The sequence below is a fragment of the Sturnus vulgaris genome, chromosome 9 (assembly GCF_052056855.1).
Source record: "Sturnus vulgaris isolate bStuVul1 chromosome 9, bStuVul1.hap1, whole genome shotgun sequence".
NCBI classification, from domain to species: Eukaryota; Metazoa; Chordata; class Aves; order Passeriformes; family Sturnidae; genus Sturnus; species Sturnus vulgaris.
In genome coordinates this window covers 3991089-4011512 of record NC_142251.1, presented here as the reverse complement: position 1 = coordinate 4011512, position 20424 = coordinate 3991089, and the positions used below count along the sequence as shown (strand labels likewise).

General features: G+C 42.2%; 1 protein-coding gene across 17 annotated transcripts in view; it reads right to left on the bottom strand.

Moving 5' to 3' along the window:
- DAB1 (DAB adaptor protein 1) overlaps positions 1-20424 on the bottom strand; it is a 413546-nt gene that overhangs the window by 124788 nt on the left and 268334 nt on the right. For 9 of the 17 annotated variants that reach the window (XM_088169651.1, XM_088169650.1, XM_088169659.1 and 6 more), the window contains one exon: positions 906-1018. The exons of 3 other annotated variants lie outside the window; for them this stretch is intronic. The gene's annotated coding sequence lies outside the window, so the exon portion shown is untranslated. Of the gene's footprint in view, positions 1-905; positions 1019-17606; positions 17713-19900; positions 20082-20424 lie in introns of those variants that run through there. 5 more of the 17 variants (XM_088169652.1, XM_088169654.1, XM_088169661.1 and 2 more) reach the window with 3 other exon arrangements.

Genomic DNA, 20424 nt, shown 5'->3' with positions numbered 1-20424 from the left:
ACTGAGTTCAGTGCCATTTTATTTTGATGGCTCTGAAAGAATCACCAGGTAGAAACTCTTCAGCTCTGCTTTGAGTTACTCCTACTTCCAAGACAACCAGCACGAAACAGTAGCACAAATCCAAGAAGTGCAATTTCCCTGAGATGTTACACTTGCATGAGTAGCTGTTAACGCCAGCTGCAGCAGCCAGAATATGAATTTTCCCACTGCTAAAATTTTAGAAAGCAAAACATAAAAGTGAAGGCAGCTTTATCACTACCTGCCTGTTCTCATTTCAGAAAGCTGGCTCCCCTTACCTTCTTTAAGTATCTACTAACCATTTTTTTCATTGCAGTTCATCTTGAAAATTAATCATCATAAATTTAAAACTGTTTTCTTGCACATCTGTCAGGTTGGTAGTGCTGTTTCATTTATTACAAGACCACATGACGCATCAGAGCTCAGTATTTGAACATGACATATTTTCACTTTGTTGTGATACCACATTCGAAAATTGTTCCTATCAATCTTACACTGGAGCCAAAACTTAACTGTCTTGTTCACTGAAACATTAAATGCCAAGTCACACAGATGAATAAAAGCATTTGCAAGATGCAAACATTTGCAAAAGTTTCCTGTTGAAAAGGTCTGTGGAAGAGAATCCACCAAAGTGAACCCAACCCACAGTGAGCACCAAAAGCCACTGTAATCATCTTGGCCATCAGATCCCACTGAAAGTTAAATGACTTCATTAACAGGCTGAACTTTAAGTAGAATTCTGGAAGTGTTTACAGCCCTGATTTCCAAAAAGTATTACACCTGCTGTGCACTTGCCAGGCTCAGCTCATGCCCTGCTCCACACCCGTGATTTTCTGCATCGCTCCCAGCGAGCAGCCAAACCCCAAACAAACGGGCCAGGTACTTACAGTCCCCATAAGGCATCATTTTCCCTCTAAACAGTGGCAGCAAACAGGCACCTCCAACACTGAATTACTTTCTTCTCTCGTTCATGACGATGTCACACACGGGTTCTTTGATTCTGAAAGAGAAGCATTTCCCAGGTTCTGAGGACAGAGGTACCCCGGCCAATCCATCATGCTTTGTGTGCTAATGATAGACTCATGCAGACGAGGCACCAGGAGCAGTCAGAGGCAGCAGGCATGAAAAGGAGTGAATCAACTGTCAGGGGTTGTGATCTGAAGGACTGCAGGGCTGTGATTAGAATTTTCAATCAGGACTTCCACAATCCATCACGCTACAAGGGAAAGGGGGGGGGACACACATATTTCTTCATCAGCCCTTCCACCTATGGGCAAAGCGAGTTCTGAGGCATTAAAAAAAGGGAATCTGAATGTCTTGTGCTCATAAGCAGGTGCTCTTCAGGGAGTGGAGAGTAAAGGATTTTCTGGGACTGCACAACTACTATTTTTTGTCTGTACACTCAAGATTATGTGCAGCACAGCCTTTGAGATTGTGAGAAAGAAACGCAGCTCTTCCTCTGTCTCCTCTTACAGGTGCACTCACAGCCACCTGAGCAAAAAGCAACCCTGGAAACCTTTGTGTGTCGTCTTTAGGGATGCAAAAAGGAATAAAACCTCCAGGAATGCTCCATCGGAATTTTCTAGCACACTCAGTGAAACTTTAGAAAACAAAAAGGCAGAGCTCTTTACAAGGAAAGGATTCTCATAACCTGTATGAAATCACCTGCAGCATTTGCCAGGAGGCATTCAGTCACATCTTCAAAATGTAAAAACGACCAGAAAGTTTACTGAGTGTGCAAGATCACAGTTACCAAACACGTGGGCTAACCTTGTTTTCCTTGTGGTATTTGTTTGCCTTGGTATTGCTTTCTCTGACAGAGAAAAATGTAATTCCACAACTCAGCAGGCCTTGGAGCTGGGCTGGTTCTGCAGCCTCCCTTCTGAAACCATGGGAAAGTCACAAAAGCTCTGCAAGTATTTTGCTGCTTCTTTCCTCTCCTTCCTCACCCATGAAATGAAGCAACTTTGTCTCTCCAGACAAGAATTTTGCAAGAACTCATTCCCAAAGGGGATTTGCTGCCTCAGAGAACCCATCCCCAAAAAAATGCCAGCCCAGCAATCAGGAACTGGGTATTGGTGGCTCAAAGGAGTGTCCCAAGGTCTATATTGATGTCACTACAGCTTTTTGACTCAAAATCTAGATCCAAGTGAAAAGCTAGGCAGACTAGACATTTATTGAAATATATGAATGAAGCATTATTTAAAAAGGCAATTTTCATGTTAAACGATGAATAATGAACAGTAAAGGCAGATCTTATTTACATAATTAATGTTTCAGTTATTGATATTCCTTCAGAGGGTCACTAGACATTTTTCTCCAAGTTAATTAATTAATAAAGCAACTCCTTTTATGTAGGTAATTGTAATCACTTCAATACTCAAAGGCATGTAAAATATCTGGCTTTTTTTCTTTAATGTTGCAACCCGAGTGACACAATCATCATTTGCATAAATATAAACACTGAATGGGTCCATTTAACTCCTGACTAGAAATAAATCCTTTGAAACTAATAGGAAAGAAATACCTTAATTATGGACAAACATGGGAATCTGGGCAAGACCACCTTTTATCCTTCCATCACATCATATTTTCCCTAACACAAATCTCAGCTTCAAGACACTGAACTGCTCATGGTGCAAATCTGTCCTCACTTTTAGCTGAAGATTGCTCTGAGGAGACAGAATAATTTGGGAAAGAACAGACTTTATGGAGAAACCAAGGGAAACTAGAAAGCTGTTAGACAGCAGAAAACTTTAAATGCTCAAAAGTAACAGAACTTTTTCATTTTCTATTAAGAAATGCGTTACCAAATCTTGCAAACAAGCCTGATCCTGACAAAAAAACTGTTACAGAAAGTCTAAGTGTCCATGTAAGTCCCACTCAAGCCGCCTGAGAGGGTTACTTTGCTCAGTAGACAAAGTTTATTTGCTCTTGTATTAGATAAGGAAAAACAATCTGGAAAGGATTACTGGATACATTGCTTGAGGAAGGTGGGTCAGCTGTGAGATTGTAATTTTATCACACATAATATTCTTAGACCACTAATAACTTGTACTCATCCCATTTCTATCTGTATCACCACACACTGCTGCCAAAAAAGCATCTTCAGGGGTAGGTCCATGTGCCCTCCCAAACCTGGGCCACACAGACTTCTCCAAAGCCAATTATTTGTTGTTAAAATGTCACCTTGAATATGCAATTAGTTGTGTGATTTAATGAATGAGAGAGAAAGGGGCAGATGCTGTTGATATTTGACCAGTGACACCAATGACTAGCTCATAATCAGTCACATCACTCTGCTTTTTCCTCATCAGAAAACTCAAGTGTATCCACTATCAAGCATTCTGAAACATCATTTGGGATTTTTTTCCTTTTTGATACAGTGCCTGCAACCATGGGGGAAAATGAAGGCAAGGAGGTCTCCAATCCACCTACACAATTCTGGGGAATGGGATAGCAATAGAGATAATAAATGTTATTATTTGTATTATCCACTCATCTGCACCATATCAGCTGCTAAAACCTTGCAAATGTTCCTGACACCATCAAGAACCATTTCACCCTGTTTTCAGACTATAAATCTCATATCTGATCTCCATCCAAGAGATTATAACAAAATGTGAAATAACCTGAATATTGAAAGCCATTTCACAGAAAATGGAAATAGATACTGTAGGGAAAAACACATCCCAGGCTTGCAAATTCCCTCTCTCATGTAACCCTTCTCCATATCCTTCCAGGGGACTATTTGGTACCTCTCTCTCTCTCTCAGTGTTTTTAACCACTGCAGATCTTTTCAGCCAGTGGCCGGCTGTGTTTTCAACTGGTGATTCCCATTCCAACCATGCAGGAGCCAGCAGGTTATGAATAAACCACTCAGGTTTTATTTTCTGTGGTTCTCAGTAATTACTCACAGCCAGGGAGCACAACAGAGATCTGTTCCTTCAGGGCTTCACTTCCAAAGGATCGATGTGCTGAAAACAGAGGCACTACAGAACTTAACAGCAAGTTTTTAAGTGCTTCTCACAAGACAAGAGTCTCCTTGCAGGTATCCAGGAGCTCAAGAGCTGCTCTTAGTGTAAATTTGTGCCTTTTGGCCAAAATCACACGTCCTAAACACAAAGAAGCAACAGTGGACACATCCAAGACAAGATATAAATGAAATTCCCGATCAACAAAGCTCCATTAAATCAACTTAGCAATTCCATCTCCACGGATAACAATTTGGCTTGCAGTGGTGGGCTAAATAATGCAGTTGAACACATTAAGAATAGATCTGAATTCAGGCTGAATGGACTGTTAGCTCAGGAAATAAAAAGACAGGAGGGAAAAGAAATGCTGAAGTAGCTGTTTCCTGCCCACAGCACATTTTGTCTTCTCCTTCATCTTCCAAAATTATCATGATCATACATCTATCAACATATCATACACTTTCCTTGTGAAAGAGACAAAATAGGCCTCAAAATCTGTATCTTAATGGGCACCATCAAAAGAAATATCAATTCATCTGGATGCATAAACCATCCAGAAATCAGTGTAATCAAAAAGTGGGGCTTCTCCTTTGCCATCCAGTCCCTGCAATAGCAAGGGCTGCTTTTATATTTCATTATTTTACACTGCAGATACCTTCACTTCCCCTGAGTGCATTTAGCAACAAACCAAAAGATTTCTCCTCTGACCAAAGACGCAAGTCCCCCTTTCTCTCCTCGCAGTCAGAGTCTCAGTTTTTCATGAGACAGTAAAAAGTTTCTCTATTGTCAGCACTAAAAGCTTCTCCTAAAGTACTTCTTTCTCTATGTAGCCACATTTTCATCAAATTTTAGTGCATACGTTTTATGAAAGTGTTTGATAACCTCAGGATTTGGGTTAGAAAAAGAAGATGAAATGTAGGCTAGGCTACAGGGGGCTTTCTAGGGAATACCCCACTAAAGCAGTCTCCTGATAGCTAAGCTATCTTCCTCGCTATAAAAGCAGTGATTGTTGAGCACAGATTTTCAGTGGGCTCTGGAGGTTTAACATCTTAGAAAGACCTAATTTCATTCAAAACTATCTGCTGGCTTCCTCTGGATCTTATATCTGTACGAGTTCAGATGCAATACAGAAGGAATGATACACCATTAGCAAAAAACTTTAGTTGAATTTTCTATCCCCTATAAACATCATCTAATGCTGTCAGGTTTGCTGTAGAACATTTATTGTTTTGACTATCTAAAAAGAATTATTTTTTTCAGATTAAAACCAGCACTTCAAGGATGACATAAAATGAGATGATTTCTATTGCCTCAAAGTAGGCAATGAAAACTTTAATGTATCTGTTCCTATCTCAGGCATACCTATGAATATCTTTAAAGCACAGATATAATATTCCACAATGTTTTTACTCCTAGTTTTGCTCAAGTTAATTATATTTCTAACTCCAAAAGGGATCCGTTTGCACAGATATTTACACTACCTGCCCTATTCCAATTCTTTGGGTCCAGTTTAAACATTCTGCAATGCCAGAATCCTGAATACAGTTAAAACCTTCACAGCTGTTTACAGTAACTAGACAACAAAGAATGCCTAACACCCTGCCTTTTAATGCTTCATATATGTTCTTTTGTGAGGAAAACCCTGTAAGTGAAAGGATTCCAGACTCACCCTTTGTGCTGCATTTTGTGCTGAGCACCACACACTTCCCCAAGCCTGTGTGCACTGAGGGTGACACACACTCCTGTGGGGCTTTTTTTTTCCCCTTTCTCAAGATTTCAGTGCTTATGTGTGACCTCCAGTGTTTAAATGATGACTGCTCAGCGCATCACTTACAAAAAACAGCCATTCTCATTTCCTTTACACTCCTCCTCACAGAAATAAATCAGCATCCTGACTGATTGAAACACTTAGCTGCCACTCACTCTGCCTGGCCCCTTCACTGCCAGCCTGTGAGAACTCCGGAGATGCAGGGAAGTGATTAAATTGTAACACGGAGCCCTGAGAGCAATAACTAAGTGAGCAGTTATAAACAAATAACACAGCCCTTCATAATTCAGTAAAATGCATTATCTGATTTTGTGTGTGGTTCTGAAAGCCAGTCAAAGCAGCAGTGCTTTTTTACTAATGCAATAATGTTACTGCTTAATGGTGGAAAGCACAGGAGAGCAATACATGGCCTACAAATAAGAGTAAAATGTGCAAGCTTAACAATACAAGTTTATCTTCCTTATGAATTACCTAGGCAGTGAGTTTATTATACGAGATCCATTGTTTCCTGATCTGCAAATTACTTCCTGAATCTATTAACTATAATGGGAGAAATGTATTTTTCAGTCTTGCCCTCTGAAAAAAAACCCCAAAACTACAATAAATCAGTGTAAGCAGGTGAGACTGAACTGGCAGCAAGGCCAAGGTATTTCAAGTGTGCAATCCTTGGCTCCCCATAACACTAGAGGATTTTTTTTTGAAGGTGGGAGCACAGAAATGAAAGGATTTACGTGTAAATTATCCAATGATAGTGCAATTCAGGAGTATTACCATATGTGTGAAGGATTATTAAAGATCAGGTAGGATTTTTTCCAGCCTTACTTCAGTCACCTCCAGGGAAACGAATTCTGCAATGCTCCATAGGAAATAAAGAATAACCTGAGTATATTAAAAGATTCATGGATATAATTCCATGAACTACAAGCATTCTTTGTAACTCAGATACCTCAAAGTGCACAACACTTTTATCACAGTCCTTGCATTTCACGTGTCTTTGAAGGATGACATTTCCACTCCCCGACTTAGCATTTGCATGTCTTGAATTCTCTAAGTGCTCAAGAAGAGTAATATTGGTTGTAATTATACATCTTCCTCCCCCTGAATTCCAAAGCCACATCCTAAACTCAATTACCTAAACAAAATGCTTCACACATATAGCCATTAAACACACCATGATTATCCTGAGAAAGATAAAAGCCAAACACCAGTGCAGTTCAAATTCTTCTCTCCCATATCAAGAGTCAAGAGAACTCTTGGTGTCAATGACCCTCCTGCTCTGTCTCACAGGAGTCATCAGATACAGCACAATTTGTATTGACTAAACCAACCAGTCCCAGAGCACCTCAGCAAGTACAAAATCCTCACAAAATCCACTCTTCCAGTTACCTCTTACACCTTTGGTCTCAAGGTCTAAAATTTCACCAAAATTCTGGGTAATTTATTTATGATGTAGCTATCATAAATAACTATCAACAGTAACACTGCTAAGGAATTCCCTTTACATAAATTACCTATTTAAATTTCCTCTTCTCAAAGCCAGGGTAGGAAGCACCACCTGTGGATAAGGTTGGCTGACACTTCTCACTCCCTTTAATCACTTTGCAGCTTTGTCTGATTTTTAACTGTTCAGGCCACAGTTCTACACGTCAAGTCTATCTGCTTTGGGGGGATTTTCAGGATGTGAGGGATGAATGGGTTGAATCACTTTCACAATTTACACTGTAGGGAAATATTGTGTTTTTGACCACGTTAAATAATCATCACAAACTTATATCTGAAAAGTTTACTGAGTTTTGAAACTGGGAATAGGATTTGGTCTTCATATCACAGATCTGGTTTTCTTGCTAATACTAAAACAAACCAACAACAATACCCTTGCCCAAAAAAGAAAAAGCCAACAGACCAAAAGAAAAAGCCACAAACCAAAAATCCTAACCCCAAAACTACTTAAAATAGAAAATGAGATTTTACATTTGTTCAGGATGACTCCTCTATACAAAAATCCCTCGATATTATCACTCCTCCTGCAGCCTCCAGAAGGAACTAAAATGTGCATTCACATTCCTATAAGCATTGCCCTGGAAAATGGACGATTCCTTTAATTACAACTTTGAACTGAAATTACACAGAACAGTGAAAGTGACAGCAAGAGGTTCATCTTTCCATCAGGGCTCCCAGCAAACTGCTGAGTTTGAACGCATAAAGCAGAAGAGTCAGAGCAGAGAAAAAAGGGATTGGCTCTGACATAAAGTCTTGTATCACAAGAAGCAGAAGAGAAGAATTTGTGAGAGCTGTTTAATAATGGAGGACTTGGGAGGTTCAGTCTGGGAGTCAAGATGTAAAAACAGCTTTGTGGGAGGGGGAGCTTAGGAGTGGATGGAGACAATCATTGACGAGAGAGGAGCTGCACCCAGATAAGGAGCCATGAGGACGGGAGAGGGACAAGAAAATTGGAATTAAGAACTCACACAAAGAGCTGGCACCTCATTTGCCTCTATTTAAGGTCACAAAGAACACAGCAGAACTGCTGTCACAGCTACTCAATTAAACAGAACAGTGTAGGTCCACAGGAAAAGAAAACCTGGACTTGATGATGGCACGTGGATCTCAACAAAATAGGATTTGATGTTCCTCCCCTGAAAAGGAGCTGTATCTTCCTTATTGTAATAAAAGCAAGATCATCCTACCATTACTGCTGTAATTCTTGTTGAATATCATACGCTGAATTATTCCAAATACTTAATTTCATTAGATGAATTTTCTAAGAAGGTATAAATTAGGGCACACGGTTCATAATATTTTCACTTCCCTTCCGTGTAACCCATTTCACTAGTTTTACACTTCATCAATTTAAGCATTATGGTTAATAGGTAACATTTAATTCTGTCAAAGGAGGAAAAAAAATCCAAGTGTCTCATTAGAAAGCTCTGATGGCCATTTCAGGAAGTAGTGCTACATTTTCTACCTATGTCCAATAGAGATGAAGACACAGAAGTTGGAAGCACGTGCAGAACTTACAGGTTTCTGTGCAGGGCAAAAGCTTTTTTACTGCTCACTTGGGCACGAGGAAAAGTGGATCCCTGGGGAACAGAATTCCTGGGAGATTTAGCCACACAACAGCAGTGAAAAGCACTAAACCAGAGCTCAAAAAACATCTGTTTTACCACAGCTAAAAACTAAAGGCAAGCAACACTTTATTTACGTTAACAACACATATCAACAATAATATATGAAGATTATCTAATGGCAGAAACAACATCTCTCACTAACTCCAGGAAAAACATCAGTAAAGCCATTTTCTACCCCATACTGCACACTGAAACGTGGAAATAATCTTTCAAACATCAACAGGTGCCAGAATATCACACAAGAACAAGAAACACATAGAAAAGCTTTCACAAAATATAAAGAAGGCTGAATCCTCCATTCACACAGTCTGACTTACAGTCATTGCAAAAATTTACAAGGAGCTGTTTTGCAAATCTCTGTGAACATGTGTGAACTCCACTTCTCCATAATAAGCAAGACACATTTCTGCCACATGCTAAGAATTCTTCTACAGGTGGTATTAGTGCCTTAAAAGCCTCAGTGATCAATCAGAATTATCACAGGAGGGGATTCAGTCATGTCAGGTTTTTGAATGACAGAAGCACGCGAGGCTTTGTACTACAAAAAGAGTGTTCAAAAATAGAATACATAACCTAATCATCCACTCACACTCCCGAAGAAGTAGGCCAGCAGATAAAAAACCTTTGAAAAAAAACCAACAATTAAAATGTATCCCACTCTAGTTTATTAACACATCATTAGACTGTTTCACGAGTTGCTGTTAAATATAAAATTATCATTTATTATAAAAGGGAGGCCATGGGTAGTAACACATTGTACCTGTAACAGCAGCTCTTTCTTTTCTGCACCCCAACTCTTCCCTGAGCTGCTTTTCCCACTGTATTGTTGAAATTTTGGGTACACTGTAGCACCACAGCTTCTAGGGCTGTAACAAGGAAATGTAATAAGCTACTTTAAAAAGACAACTTTTGGCATGTGAGGTGGGAGGGCTGTAACACTCTTTTCCAGGTGCCACGACTCAGGATTTCTCTTCCCAAGTGTGATACACAGCTCAGGAAGGACGTGGTGCTGTAGGAGTGAGTCCAGAGGAGGCACCAGGGTGATGAGAGGGATGGAGCAGCTCTGCTGGCAGGAGAGGCTGAGAGAGTTGGGATTGTTCAGCCTCCAGAAGAGAACTTCGGTTCAGAAGTTTCCTTCTCACATTACTGCACAGAGATGCATTTAGAAACTTACCACTACCTCACCAAAAGGTTACGCCAGCATTTTCCATTTAAAGGAAATTTCCTTTAAAAAAGCACTTTGTGAACTCTACTAGAAGTTGCAAGGCATTTCAGCTCTCCCCTGTCTACTTCTCAACCTTTTATTACAACAATAAATAATATATGCTGTAGATTAATATTTAGAAGAACTTTACTCTCCTACTTGCATCATCCTTATAAATTATTCTCCTATTAATGACTTATTTGATCTCAACATATTAGCACAAAAATTACATTGTTCTCTGTACTACTCTTAACCTGTGTGCTTGCTTCTGCTAAAAGCTTCTCTTCAAAGTGCTATTATTAATTGTCAAGCATTGGAACTGTTCCTCTAGACATTATCCCCTTTACTTTCACGACAGGCAGTCAAGATTTTCTCCACTTTTTTGCAAGTACAAGCTAAAGTAGATCTGAATACACAATTCATTCTATTTAGCACTGTGCTCTCCCTAATGTACCCAGTGTGGCCAAGTTCTTACAGGAAGCAATTGCTGGAACAATTAGGACTCAGCAGGATTAATACACAAGATGTTGTCATGTCTGCATTTTATCTCATGCAGTGATACTGGAATGATAAAGATGCAGCCCACCAGAAGTGTGCCAGCAGTGACCAAACCTCTTCAACCATCTCCTGGAACTCTAGGCTGAACTTTTCCATGCTGGATTAATTTAAAACTACAGAGCTATCATTAACTACTTCTATTCCTGCTGATTGTAACTTCGTCTTAAGTTGAACATTTTCACGTAAGAGCTGCAACTTTCATGCCCCAAGTGGGAAGGAATCCTCCAGACATCTCTGTTTCAGTTCTTTTGGTTTTTTCCAGTATTGTTTGAATACACAAAAGTGAACCTAAACTGATCTCCAGAACAGCTTTTTGGAGAAGAAACCAGATGTACACTAAATCAGCACAATTCCTAGCAGTTTCTGGATGTCTCTTTCTTGTAACAAATCAAACCTTAGACTGTCTTGGAAAAATCCAGTGTCAGTCCTTCTCATGAAAATATATGTGCACATATGAAAATAAGATATATTCACTATCATTCAACCTCAAAATACATCTCCTTAATAAATTAATAACTAATCACTGTGAAGCAGCCAAAGATAATCCTAGTCCACCAGAATGAGAAAAAGTCTTAGAGGCAACCCAATACAGACATTAAAATTGTTTTATACCTGCTTTACTCATTAGCTACATTACAAATTATGTACACACTTCCAGCCACAAAGAAGACAATCAACACTCTACTCACCAGGAAAATTTATTCTTGTGTTACCAGATCCACAAGACAAATGACTCTACCTGTACTCTTTCCCTTCTCAGCACTGTCCTTCTTCCCATCTCCACCAAAAAGCTCCATCTAAAAACACTGATTAGCAGAATCAGCCACCCACAATGTGTACGGGTCACTTGCAGTCTGTTCTTTGAACTAGAGATGATCTTTGCAATAAAGAACAGAGTTAGTTCTCTACACAGCCTGAGCAATATTTTGAAGCTTGATGTGCATGATCTGCTCTCCTGGATTTCTGCTCCCTGGAAAAAAAGGCAGCTCGAGGCCAGTGACTGAGAACAGGATTTTTCTCACCTACATTTCAGCTGTCAGGACTGGGCATTGTATCTAAGCTAAAAAACTCAGCTGCTTCTACAAGGACTGGTGAGGAACAGAAGCATCCCTTGGAGAGTCCTCCCTCTGCCACCTCTTCACCTCATCCAAGAATCCAACAGAACAAATTATGCAAGAATGAAACGTGAGAATCTCTACATCCAAAAGGGACAATCACAGGTAGTTTGTTGGACCCACAGCCACGAAGAAAATAAAGAGCTGCAACCAGAGCTCCCTTATGTAAATCACTTGCTGTTCTTTTCAAGCCCAAACTCAGCAGTGCTGAACTCTCAGACCTGTTTTGAGGCTGCAGCAGAGTTATTTTTCTGGTGTTGTTTGACAGCATAAAGAAGATTTCAAGTTTTCTCTGAGAGCATCCTGCACTGAAATCCAGAAACTGAAGCCTGGCACAGTGGGATTCACTCAGTACAATTCTCACTTTTCTGTGAGGATCTGTATGCACCAAATTCAATTAGTATTTGCTACAAATGTAACACAGCAACAGGGGACAAGCCCTCATGTGATGTGAATCAGTGTAGTGGCTCTGATTTGAAAGAACTTTACCAAATTTCATCAGCTGCAACTCTCACGCAGTGCTGGTGAATAGCTCACTCCATCACTAGGGAGGTAAGGACCATAAAATTTGAGTGCCAGGAACAGTAAGTGGTCAATTCAATTTGTTATCCTCTTTAGGACTTCTCAAACATTTTATTTCTCTTGTTTCAGGAAGAAGAAAAATGGGTCAGAATATATAAAAACTATCACACAGGGATGGTGGGTGGAAAACTGTCCTGAAGCCATAACGTGAGATTTGATTACTTCAGCAGCCTGAAAGAAGAACTCCATTCATAAAATAATCTTTATTAAACTCACTGATATTTTTTTTACTGTTTTTAAACTTGAGCTAACTGCCAACACGCTGTGTGAAGTAGCACTTCCTGTTGATTTGTTTTGTATTAATTACAGTGCAATTAAAAAGGGGAGTCTTTATTGCAAACAACTACCAGGTGCTATAAAACCACAAACAGGGACCACAATATTTTCAAGTGACACTGTCAGTGTTACTGTGGCATAATAAATACATTTCCAAATGTATGCATGTTCACAGAAATTAAAATCCTAGAATGGGAAAACCTTCATTATGCATAAAAAGCAGGGTGGAAATCCACCTGCTGGGAAGACCCTTGATATTTGTGGAATAGTTGCTAAAAGACATGAACACCCAACAGGTCATCTAATCTTGCCATTAAAATGTCTGAATTTGTTAATCTGCCTCAGAACTAGAAGAAAACTGACATAAGAGGCAGTAACAATAAAACTAAATTAAGTGTGTATTTTTTACATAAAGGAATGAAAGGGAAAATTGAAATATTAATAAAATATTTGCTGCATTGACTGTTGATGAACTGAAGAGCAGTACAATTTCCTGAATAGCAGCTGTGCTACATTAAAGTTTAGAAGTATTTTGCTTTTTTCCCTAATTACTTTTATGCTTGACTTAACCATGTAGCCACTTGGAAATTCCTAAGCCTGGAATCCTCTCCAGCACCAAGTTATCAGTGTGCCCATCACCACTAACCTCCAGATCAAGGAAGCAGAGTCTCCTACCCCACCACAGCCACAAGCAAAACACGAGAGGTTAAAGAAGTATTTGGTTTTTAAAGGTTACACAAGGAAATCAAAAAAGGTAAAACAAACTCTTCATGTGAACTATTTGTTAAAAATACCCCAAATACGGGAAAAGCTTTTCCTTCCCCCATCAATACTGACAGATACTATGAGAGGGGATTAAAGGAAAGGTATGAACTCAACGAGGGGAGAATTCAAGTGACCTAATCCATGTTAATCTGGCAAAAAGCACATGCCAATACAATTGTTCTGGCCAGTCTCAGAGACTAACAGGTCCTGGAAAGGTTAAACAAGTTGAAGTGCTCTTTTTCTTTTGCTGTTTCAGCATAGTTTATTGAGCTGCATCTCAAGTAATCAGGAACAGAAATACAGCTTTTTTTTTTTTTTTATGCCATAAAAGAAGACCACTCATTAATTTTCCCCTCAGTTACTTCAATTATTGGAAAAAAAGGTATAATCCTTTAGATTAAGAAACAACAAATATTGATGCCTGCTGTTCTCTAAGTTACTGCTCTGCCAGAAGGGTGGAAGATATTTCTGTAAAACCAAAACTATGAAATGGGTATTGCATTCCCAGTAATTCAAGTTCTTCAAGAAATTCAAAAGCAAAGAACTGTTTTCAGGTTACTGTTGGTATGAGCTTGAAATTCTGCAGACTCAAAACTTTCCTAAGCTCCCCAAGAATGAACCTGTGCAGGTTTAGACAGTTCTTTTCCAGGACATGAACACAGATGGATTGATAAGCTTTGGAGTATATCTTGGGACAGACAATCTGATGCTACTCTCTACAGAATTGCTACTGATTGCTGATTGCTACTGATGCTACTCTCTACAGAAATTCCCACCTGGAATTGCTTTAAGAGGCCACAACTGCAGTGTCTGGATGATGATCAGCTTCCAAGGAGCTTCAACACCTGTTGGCCCCAACAAACCCCATGAGCAACCCTACAATCACCCACAGCAAACCCCACCAGAATCCCTATCACAGGGATATGTGATGACCGAGATATTTATACCACATTTTTTGCTACAAAAATCACTTTTGGGAGATTCCAGCTCCATCCTCAGTAATAATAATAAGGAGACTTTGTATTAGAGGACTCTTGATTATCCTCAGTACTGAACAACAGTACATTCACAGTCAGGTATGAATAATTCTAACAGCCTTAGTACTCTGTCTTGATTGTTCTCCTCTTTACAAGTGTCCTTTAAATGTAATTTTCCAGTAAGTACTCACTGAGGAAATGCACCTCCCAAAACCACAGGGACATTGCCTAACATCTGAACCTGAAGTTTCTGCAAGACAGCAATATGCCTGCTAAAAGAAAACAAAACAGCAAGCACACATGCATGATAGGATTATTTGATCCAGTACAATATAAATTAGGTCAGACTCCTCTTTGGAGAATTTTGAGTCAAGAACTAGGTGGTCCACTAAATTTCTATTCATTTGCCTTCAGGCTCAGGGAATTGCAAAGACTCTCAAGAAACTGATGCTTCTCTACCCACAAGAGCAATCACTATTTGGGGGTGGGAGGGGTGTGGAATCTCTCAGTGTAACTGCTTGGCAGTACCTGGAGACCTGAGAAATCTTTATGTAGTAAAAAGAGCAGCTAATGAATCTTTGCATATATATATATATATGTATATGTGTGTGTATGTACACAGAGACAGACGAAATTCAATACAGAAAAAAACAGCAACTGCCCTAATTTTTTTTGTGGTACATATCATAAAATCACAGAATGTTTGAGTTGAGAGAGACCTTAAAGCTCAACCAGTTTAACCTCCTGCCATGGGCAGGGACATCTTCCACTCTCCCAGGTTGCTCCTGTCCAACCTGGCCCTGGACACTTCCAGGGATGGAGCAGCCACAGCTTCTCTTTTTCCCTGTGCCAGGGAAAAGATCCCTCAGCATCCTCAGGGAGGAATTTCTTCTGTACATCTAAAACCTAAGAAAAATATTCTTATCCTCAAGATAAGAATATAAAACATAAGATAGAAAATAAATATAAAATATAAGATAAAATACCCTGAAGAGAAATAACCTCTGCATCCTCATTAAACCAAGAGTAACGGGATGACTCTGTAGAAAGTGCAAAGGATCAAGGGCTGGAAAGTGCCTGGAGCCTGCTCCCCCAGCAGGAACACTGCATTTTCAAAAGCTCACCCACAGCCATCCCCTCCCTGATTCCATAAGGAAACCTTCACGCCTCCAAGGGCCATAAGTTCATGTCAACAGCTTCACACGTCTCAGGAGAGGACTGAGCCAGAGCAAGATGTGACAAGCAGCCCTTCAGCAACGCTGCTGCTCTGCTGTGGATGCAGCTGCTCAGGACATGCAGCTGGCTGAAGGGCTGGGCTTGGGCAGCCTCTGCACCAACACACGGGTCATGCAGGGAATCAGCCTCATTCCCATGCCAAAAAAAGCAATATATTGATTAAGAGACAAAAGATGACAGGTCTTGCCCTGCTCTGGTTCTTCAATGTGGCACCACCTTGAGAGAGATCCACCACAGACCCCAGTGTCACCAGCAAGGCTCACACTGGTGGGTTCTGACAGAGGATTTGTGCACATGGCTGAACCACCTAAACAAAGAATTGAAAACACTGCTTACACTTAAAAATGTGTTTGACAGTGGTGTAACATTAAACACACAAATGCAGGTTCCTTTCCTGGAGCTCACACTATTGGGTTTACTCACCTTCTCTAAGTTCTGACAATTCTGCTGCCTTGAAACAGAAATGGAAGGTTGATTCATGGATGAAATTCTTAAACCACCACCATGAAATGTCATTTGGCTGCAGTTAGACTGGGCAAAAACTAGTGTTAAGGGAAAAACATAGAGCTGTAGGCTCTCTTTGTGACAAATCAAAGTATGAAAATGAAAATGTTTCAATCTGATTAATTACTTGGTTTAGAATATATACTCTTCGTTCTACTGTATCAAAATATTCATAATAAAACAGTGCAGCTGATGAAGTCAAGCACTGCCTTACAAAGGCTGGCAAATTTGCAGAACAGCACTTGAGGTTCAGATTAGTAAAATCCTAATGAATATCTACTCTAATACCCATGTAATTGCAGGGAATGCATTTGCAAGTGATACAATTAAAAAAAAAAAAAAAAAAAAAAAAAAAAAAGAAAGAAAAAACACTGGTACAATGAAGTCCAGACTGTGATTTCAGTGTCAGACTAAAGTGCCATCCTGGAAGAATGAAGATCCCATTTAAAGGGATGCCAAGAAATGAAGAATCACAATAAAGATTTCCTGTTCTTTCCCAGATCACAACATGCTTCCATCTTTCAGTGTAAGTACCAATGCCAACAATTCTCAGTTTCATCACTTTTGTCCCAGACACCAAAATGGTTTTCATACATTGTTAATAACTGCTTTATCCCAAATGCTCATCTCTGCCTGAGCACTGCACAAGGAGCTGCTCAGTACAGGCTCCTGAAGACTTTCTTGGACGGAAATAAAATTTTTTTAGCACTACATGTTGCACTTCCTTTTGGGAGCCAGCACCTGGCATCTCCACACTTCATCTTCCTATCCACAAAAACAGGTTCGTGCAGGATTTCCTTTACCTCCCAAAACCACCAGGCAAATAAATGGCTTAAAGACAGAGCTGGTGCTGTAAGGATGAAGCCACAGAAGGGCTGAAAGCAAGCACTGCTGAAATAACACCAAATAGAACAGGACATATGAGAGACCAAGTAATAACGTAGCTTTATTCCTAAGTAATTGGCTGAGCAAGCAACTCTGATTAATTCTGCAAGAATGCTTGGGTAGTGTTTATAAAAACCAAGTCATTACCTTGACTAAACATTGACTTGGACAGTTAACTTTAACCATCAAGACCTTGACTAAATATTGACTGGGAAAGTTAATTCGAACTATAACACCTAGAAAATCGTGTTCCTCTTTGCTAGTATTTGCTATCAGTTTAAAATGCAAACAGGGTTGTAAAAAGAGGTTCTCCTACCTCACTGATATTTAGCTGCTGAGCTTGGCTTCTGTTAATTCAACACAAATACCTTGCAAAAATTTGAAACATAAAATACTTCAGAGACAAAGGCCTGCTATGGATGAGAGGGAATGGTCAATCTTTCTTTGGTTGAGCAAGGACCCATCAAAAGTACAAAAAAAAGTATCATAATGCTCATGCTTTAAATTTATTTTGATACATATATGCAGCAGTTTTACAAATTTTGCAAATTTTAAAAACTGTGCCTTGCCCAAAGAATCACACATGATCACCAGCACAAGGGGTTCATTCTGATACCTCTACATTTTAGTAGCAGCTACTTCAAGTCTACATCCTCCACTATTGGTTTCACTTCATCATGTGAGGCCATGGGTCAAAGGACACACACAGGGTCTTTCACTGGCTAAGATAAAAAAAAAAAAAAAGAAAAAAAAAGAAAAAGAAGAAAATCAATTTCAATCCTCCTAAGATGAAACCACTGATGTGTGCAGTCACTAAGGTCCCAAAGGTAATCCTACAAGAAAACATGATGGTGTCCTCCATCACTGTGTTGAGATACTGTTAAAGTGCAGCAAAATCACCTATGAAGTACAGTCCAAGATCAAAACACTCCAAACAATAAATCTGTATTTCTTGCCCAGTGTGAATAGTGCATTTTAGCTGTGTAATGACATAAAAAGGTAATGACAAAGGGGCAAGGAATCTGATGCTTCAGGAAGGTGTTATGTATGTGGATAAACAAAAAAACATTGCTGTGGATCCAGCACTAATTCCATGCACAGTTTCAGCTCAGGAGTTTGAAAGTCCCTTTAAGCTTTATGCCTTGATTCCTTTTTTAATACATCAACTGCCCTTAGCACACTGAATGAAAAACAGCTTAAGAGCAAATATAAAAGACATCAATCTCCACTACGAGTGAAAATACCAAACTGGTGAAAACTTGCTCCTCCATTATTTTTGAGTACAGCAGTAAGGAACAGATTGATACTGGTGTTACAGGGGGTGAGGGTGGGGAATGAAAGAACAATAAACAATACAGTCATCAGTAGTTTAACACAGCGCTGTGTCTTGCAATGGAAACATACTGTGAAACAGCTTGTGAGATAAGCTTCGTCAACGATAAGTAATTTTTATTCCGTCTGAGTGGCTGAAAACAATAAACATGATTAAATGCTTCAGACATGCATTCAGAATTTAGACAAATGGCAAAGAGTTCCAAGGACTTTGCTTTTAAAACTACTTCGGGGAAAGACCTGGAAATTGACTTAAGCAGTTTGAAATATACAATGAAAGAGAAGTTCGTCGAGAAATTAAAAACTTCCCATTCGTCTGCGAGCTCCAGGACTCTCCAGCACAGAAACCAGCTTTGTTATCTACTGTTCTTTACTATGGTTACTGGTCCCAGCATCCCACTTCTCCATTCATAGAGGCGTTTCCAATGTGCCGGTCATGAACCCGAGCTCCCAGCGTGTGAAACACCTTGGAAAACACCGAAGGAAGAGGTGGCTCTGGGGAGTTCACAATGCTCTGCTTGTCCTGCCGGCCCTTGGGGGCTCTGTCACCGCTGTCCTGATCCAGCCTGGCAGCACCTCCTGTTCCCACCTTCCTCCCACCGCAGCGCCCTGAACTTTCATTCCCGGCTGCCCGCTCCTGGTGACTCGGTGGCCGTGCACAGTGCCGACAAGAAAGCACTCCAAAACACTCAGATCATGGGGAAGGTTTGTCGGGTTCTCCCCTAAAGCAGAGGCGCATGAACCCGCAGCACCTCTACCGCAAGCGGCCACTCTGCACCCGCTCCCCTGGACCGCGCACCGCTGGCCAGCGCCGGGGGCTGCTGGCCGGGGACCAGCGGGCGGTCCCCGGAGGGTCCCCGGCTGGGGAAGGCGAGCTCGCCCCGCTCGCCGCGCGTCCAGCGGCCCCTCCGCCCCGCTCCGGGCGCCATTTCCCCGCCGCTCCTCAGCGCGGCGTCCCCGGCCCTGCCGCACCTTCCCGGGCAGGGCAGCGCCGGCGCAGCCGAGCCGCATCGCAGCCCTCGGCCGGCTCCCAGCCCTCGGCCGGCTCCCAGCCCGGCAGCGGGGGGCGCTTCCCGGGGATAGCGGGCACTACCGCGACCGATCGGCGCTTCCAGCTGCGGGGCGGCAGCGCCCGATGCTCCGGGGAGCGGCGCATCCCAGGGACCCCCGGCACGGCGGGGGGAATCCCGCAGCCGCATCGCGTCTCTGGCTCCCTCCTCGATTTTTTTTTTTTTTTTTTTTACTTGCCCCGCTGCGGGGGATGGAGAAAGCGCCCCCAGCCCTTTGCCCCAGAGCTCGGCTGGGTGTGGGGCATCCTCCCCCCGCAGCCGGCAACTTCCCGCGACTCGCAGGGGATTCCAGCCCCTTCCCCGCCTCGGGGGGACGGGAGCGAGCGGGAGGGGGAGGAAGGACGGGCAAAAATAAACTTCCTTCGGAGAAAAGCTGCCCTTCCATGCTGCTGCGGGGACGGGGGGTCCCCGCTCGCAGGAGGAGCAGCGCACCCCGCTGAGCCCCCGCACCCCGCACCTGCCGCCCTGAGGACCGGCCGCGCAGGGGAGCAGCGACCGGCGCTCTCACCTGCCCCAGCGAGCCCTCTCCTCCGCGCACTCCTCTGCTCCCCATCGTGGGCGCAGCAGCTGCTGTTATTCCTTAGGATACACATGGCCCATCCATGCTGGCAGAGCCGCCTTCCCGCGCCGCCTGCCCTCTCCGGCCCCGCCAGCGCGGCGCTGAGGCCAGAGGGAGGGGAAAAGGGAGGTGTGCGGTGGAGGAACGCGGCTGATGAGGGGTCGGTCTCCACCTCCTCCTCCTCCTTCTCCTCCTCTCCCAGGGCTGGGGGTCTCAGCGCCGCTGTGCAGCTGGGCAGGGAGAGGGGGACGGGCGAGGAGGGGGCTCGGGGCGGGGAGGGGGAGGCTCGGCGCGTCTGCTGGTCCCGAGCCTGGCATCGCCTCCGGGGCAGCCCCCGTGTGCGAACGGAGCGGCTGGAGAGCCCCCGTCCGCCCGCAGCACCGCGCCCGAGCACGGCCGGGGGGGAATCGGTACCGCCGGCTCCAGGGACTGCCCCGGAGCGCACGGAGGGCGGTCAGTGGGGCGGTCAATGG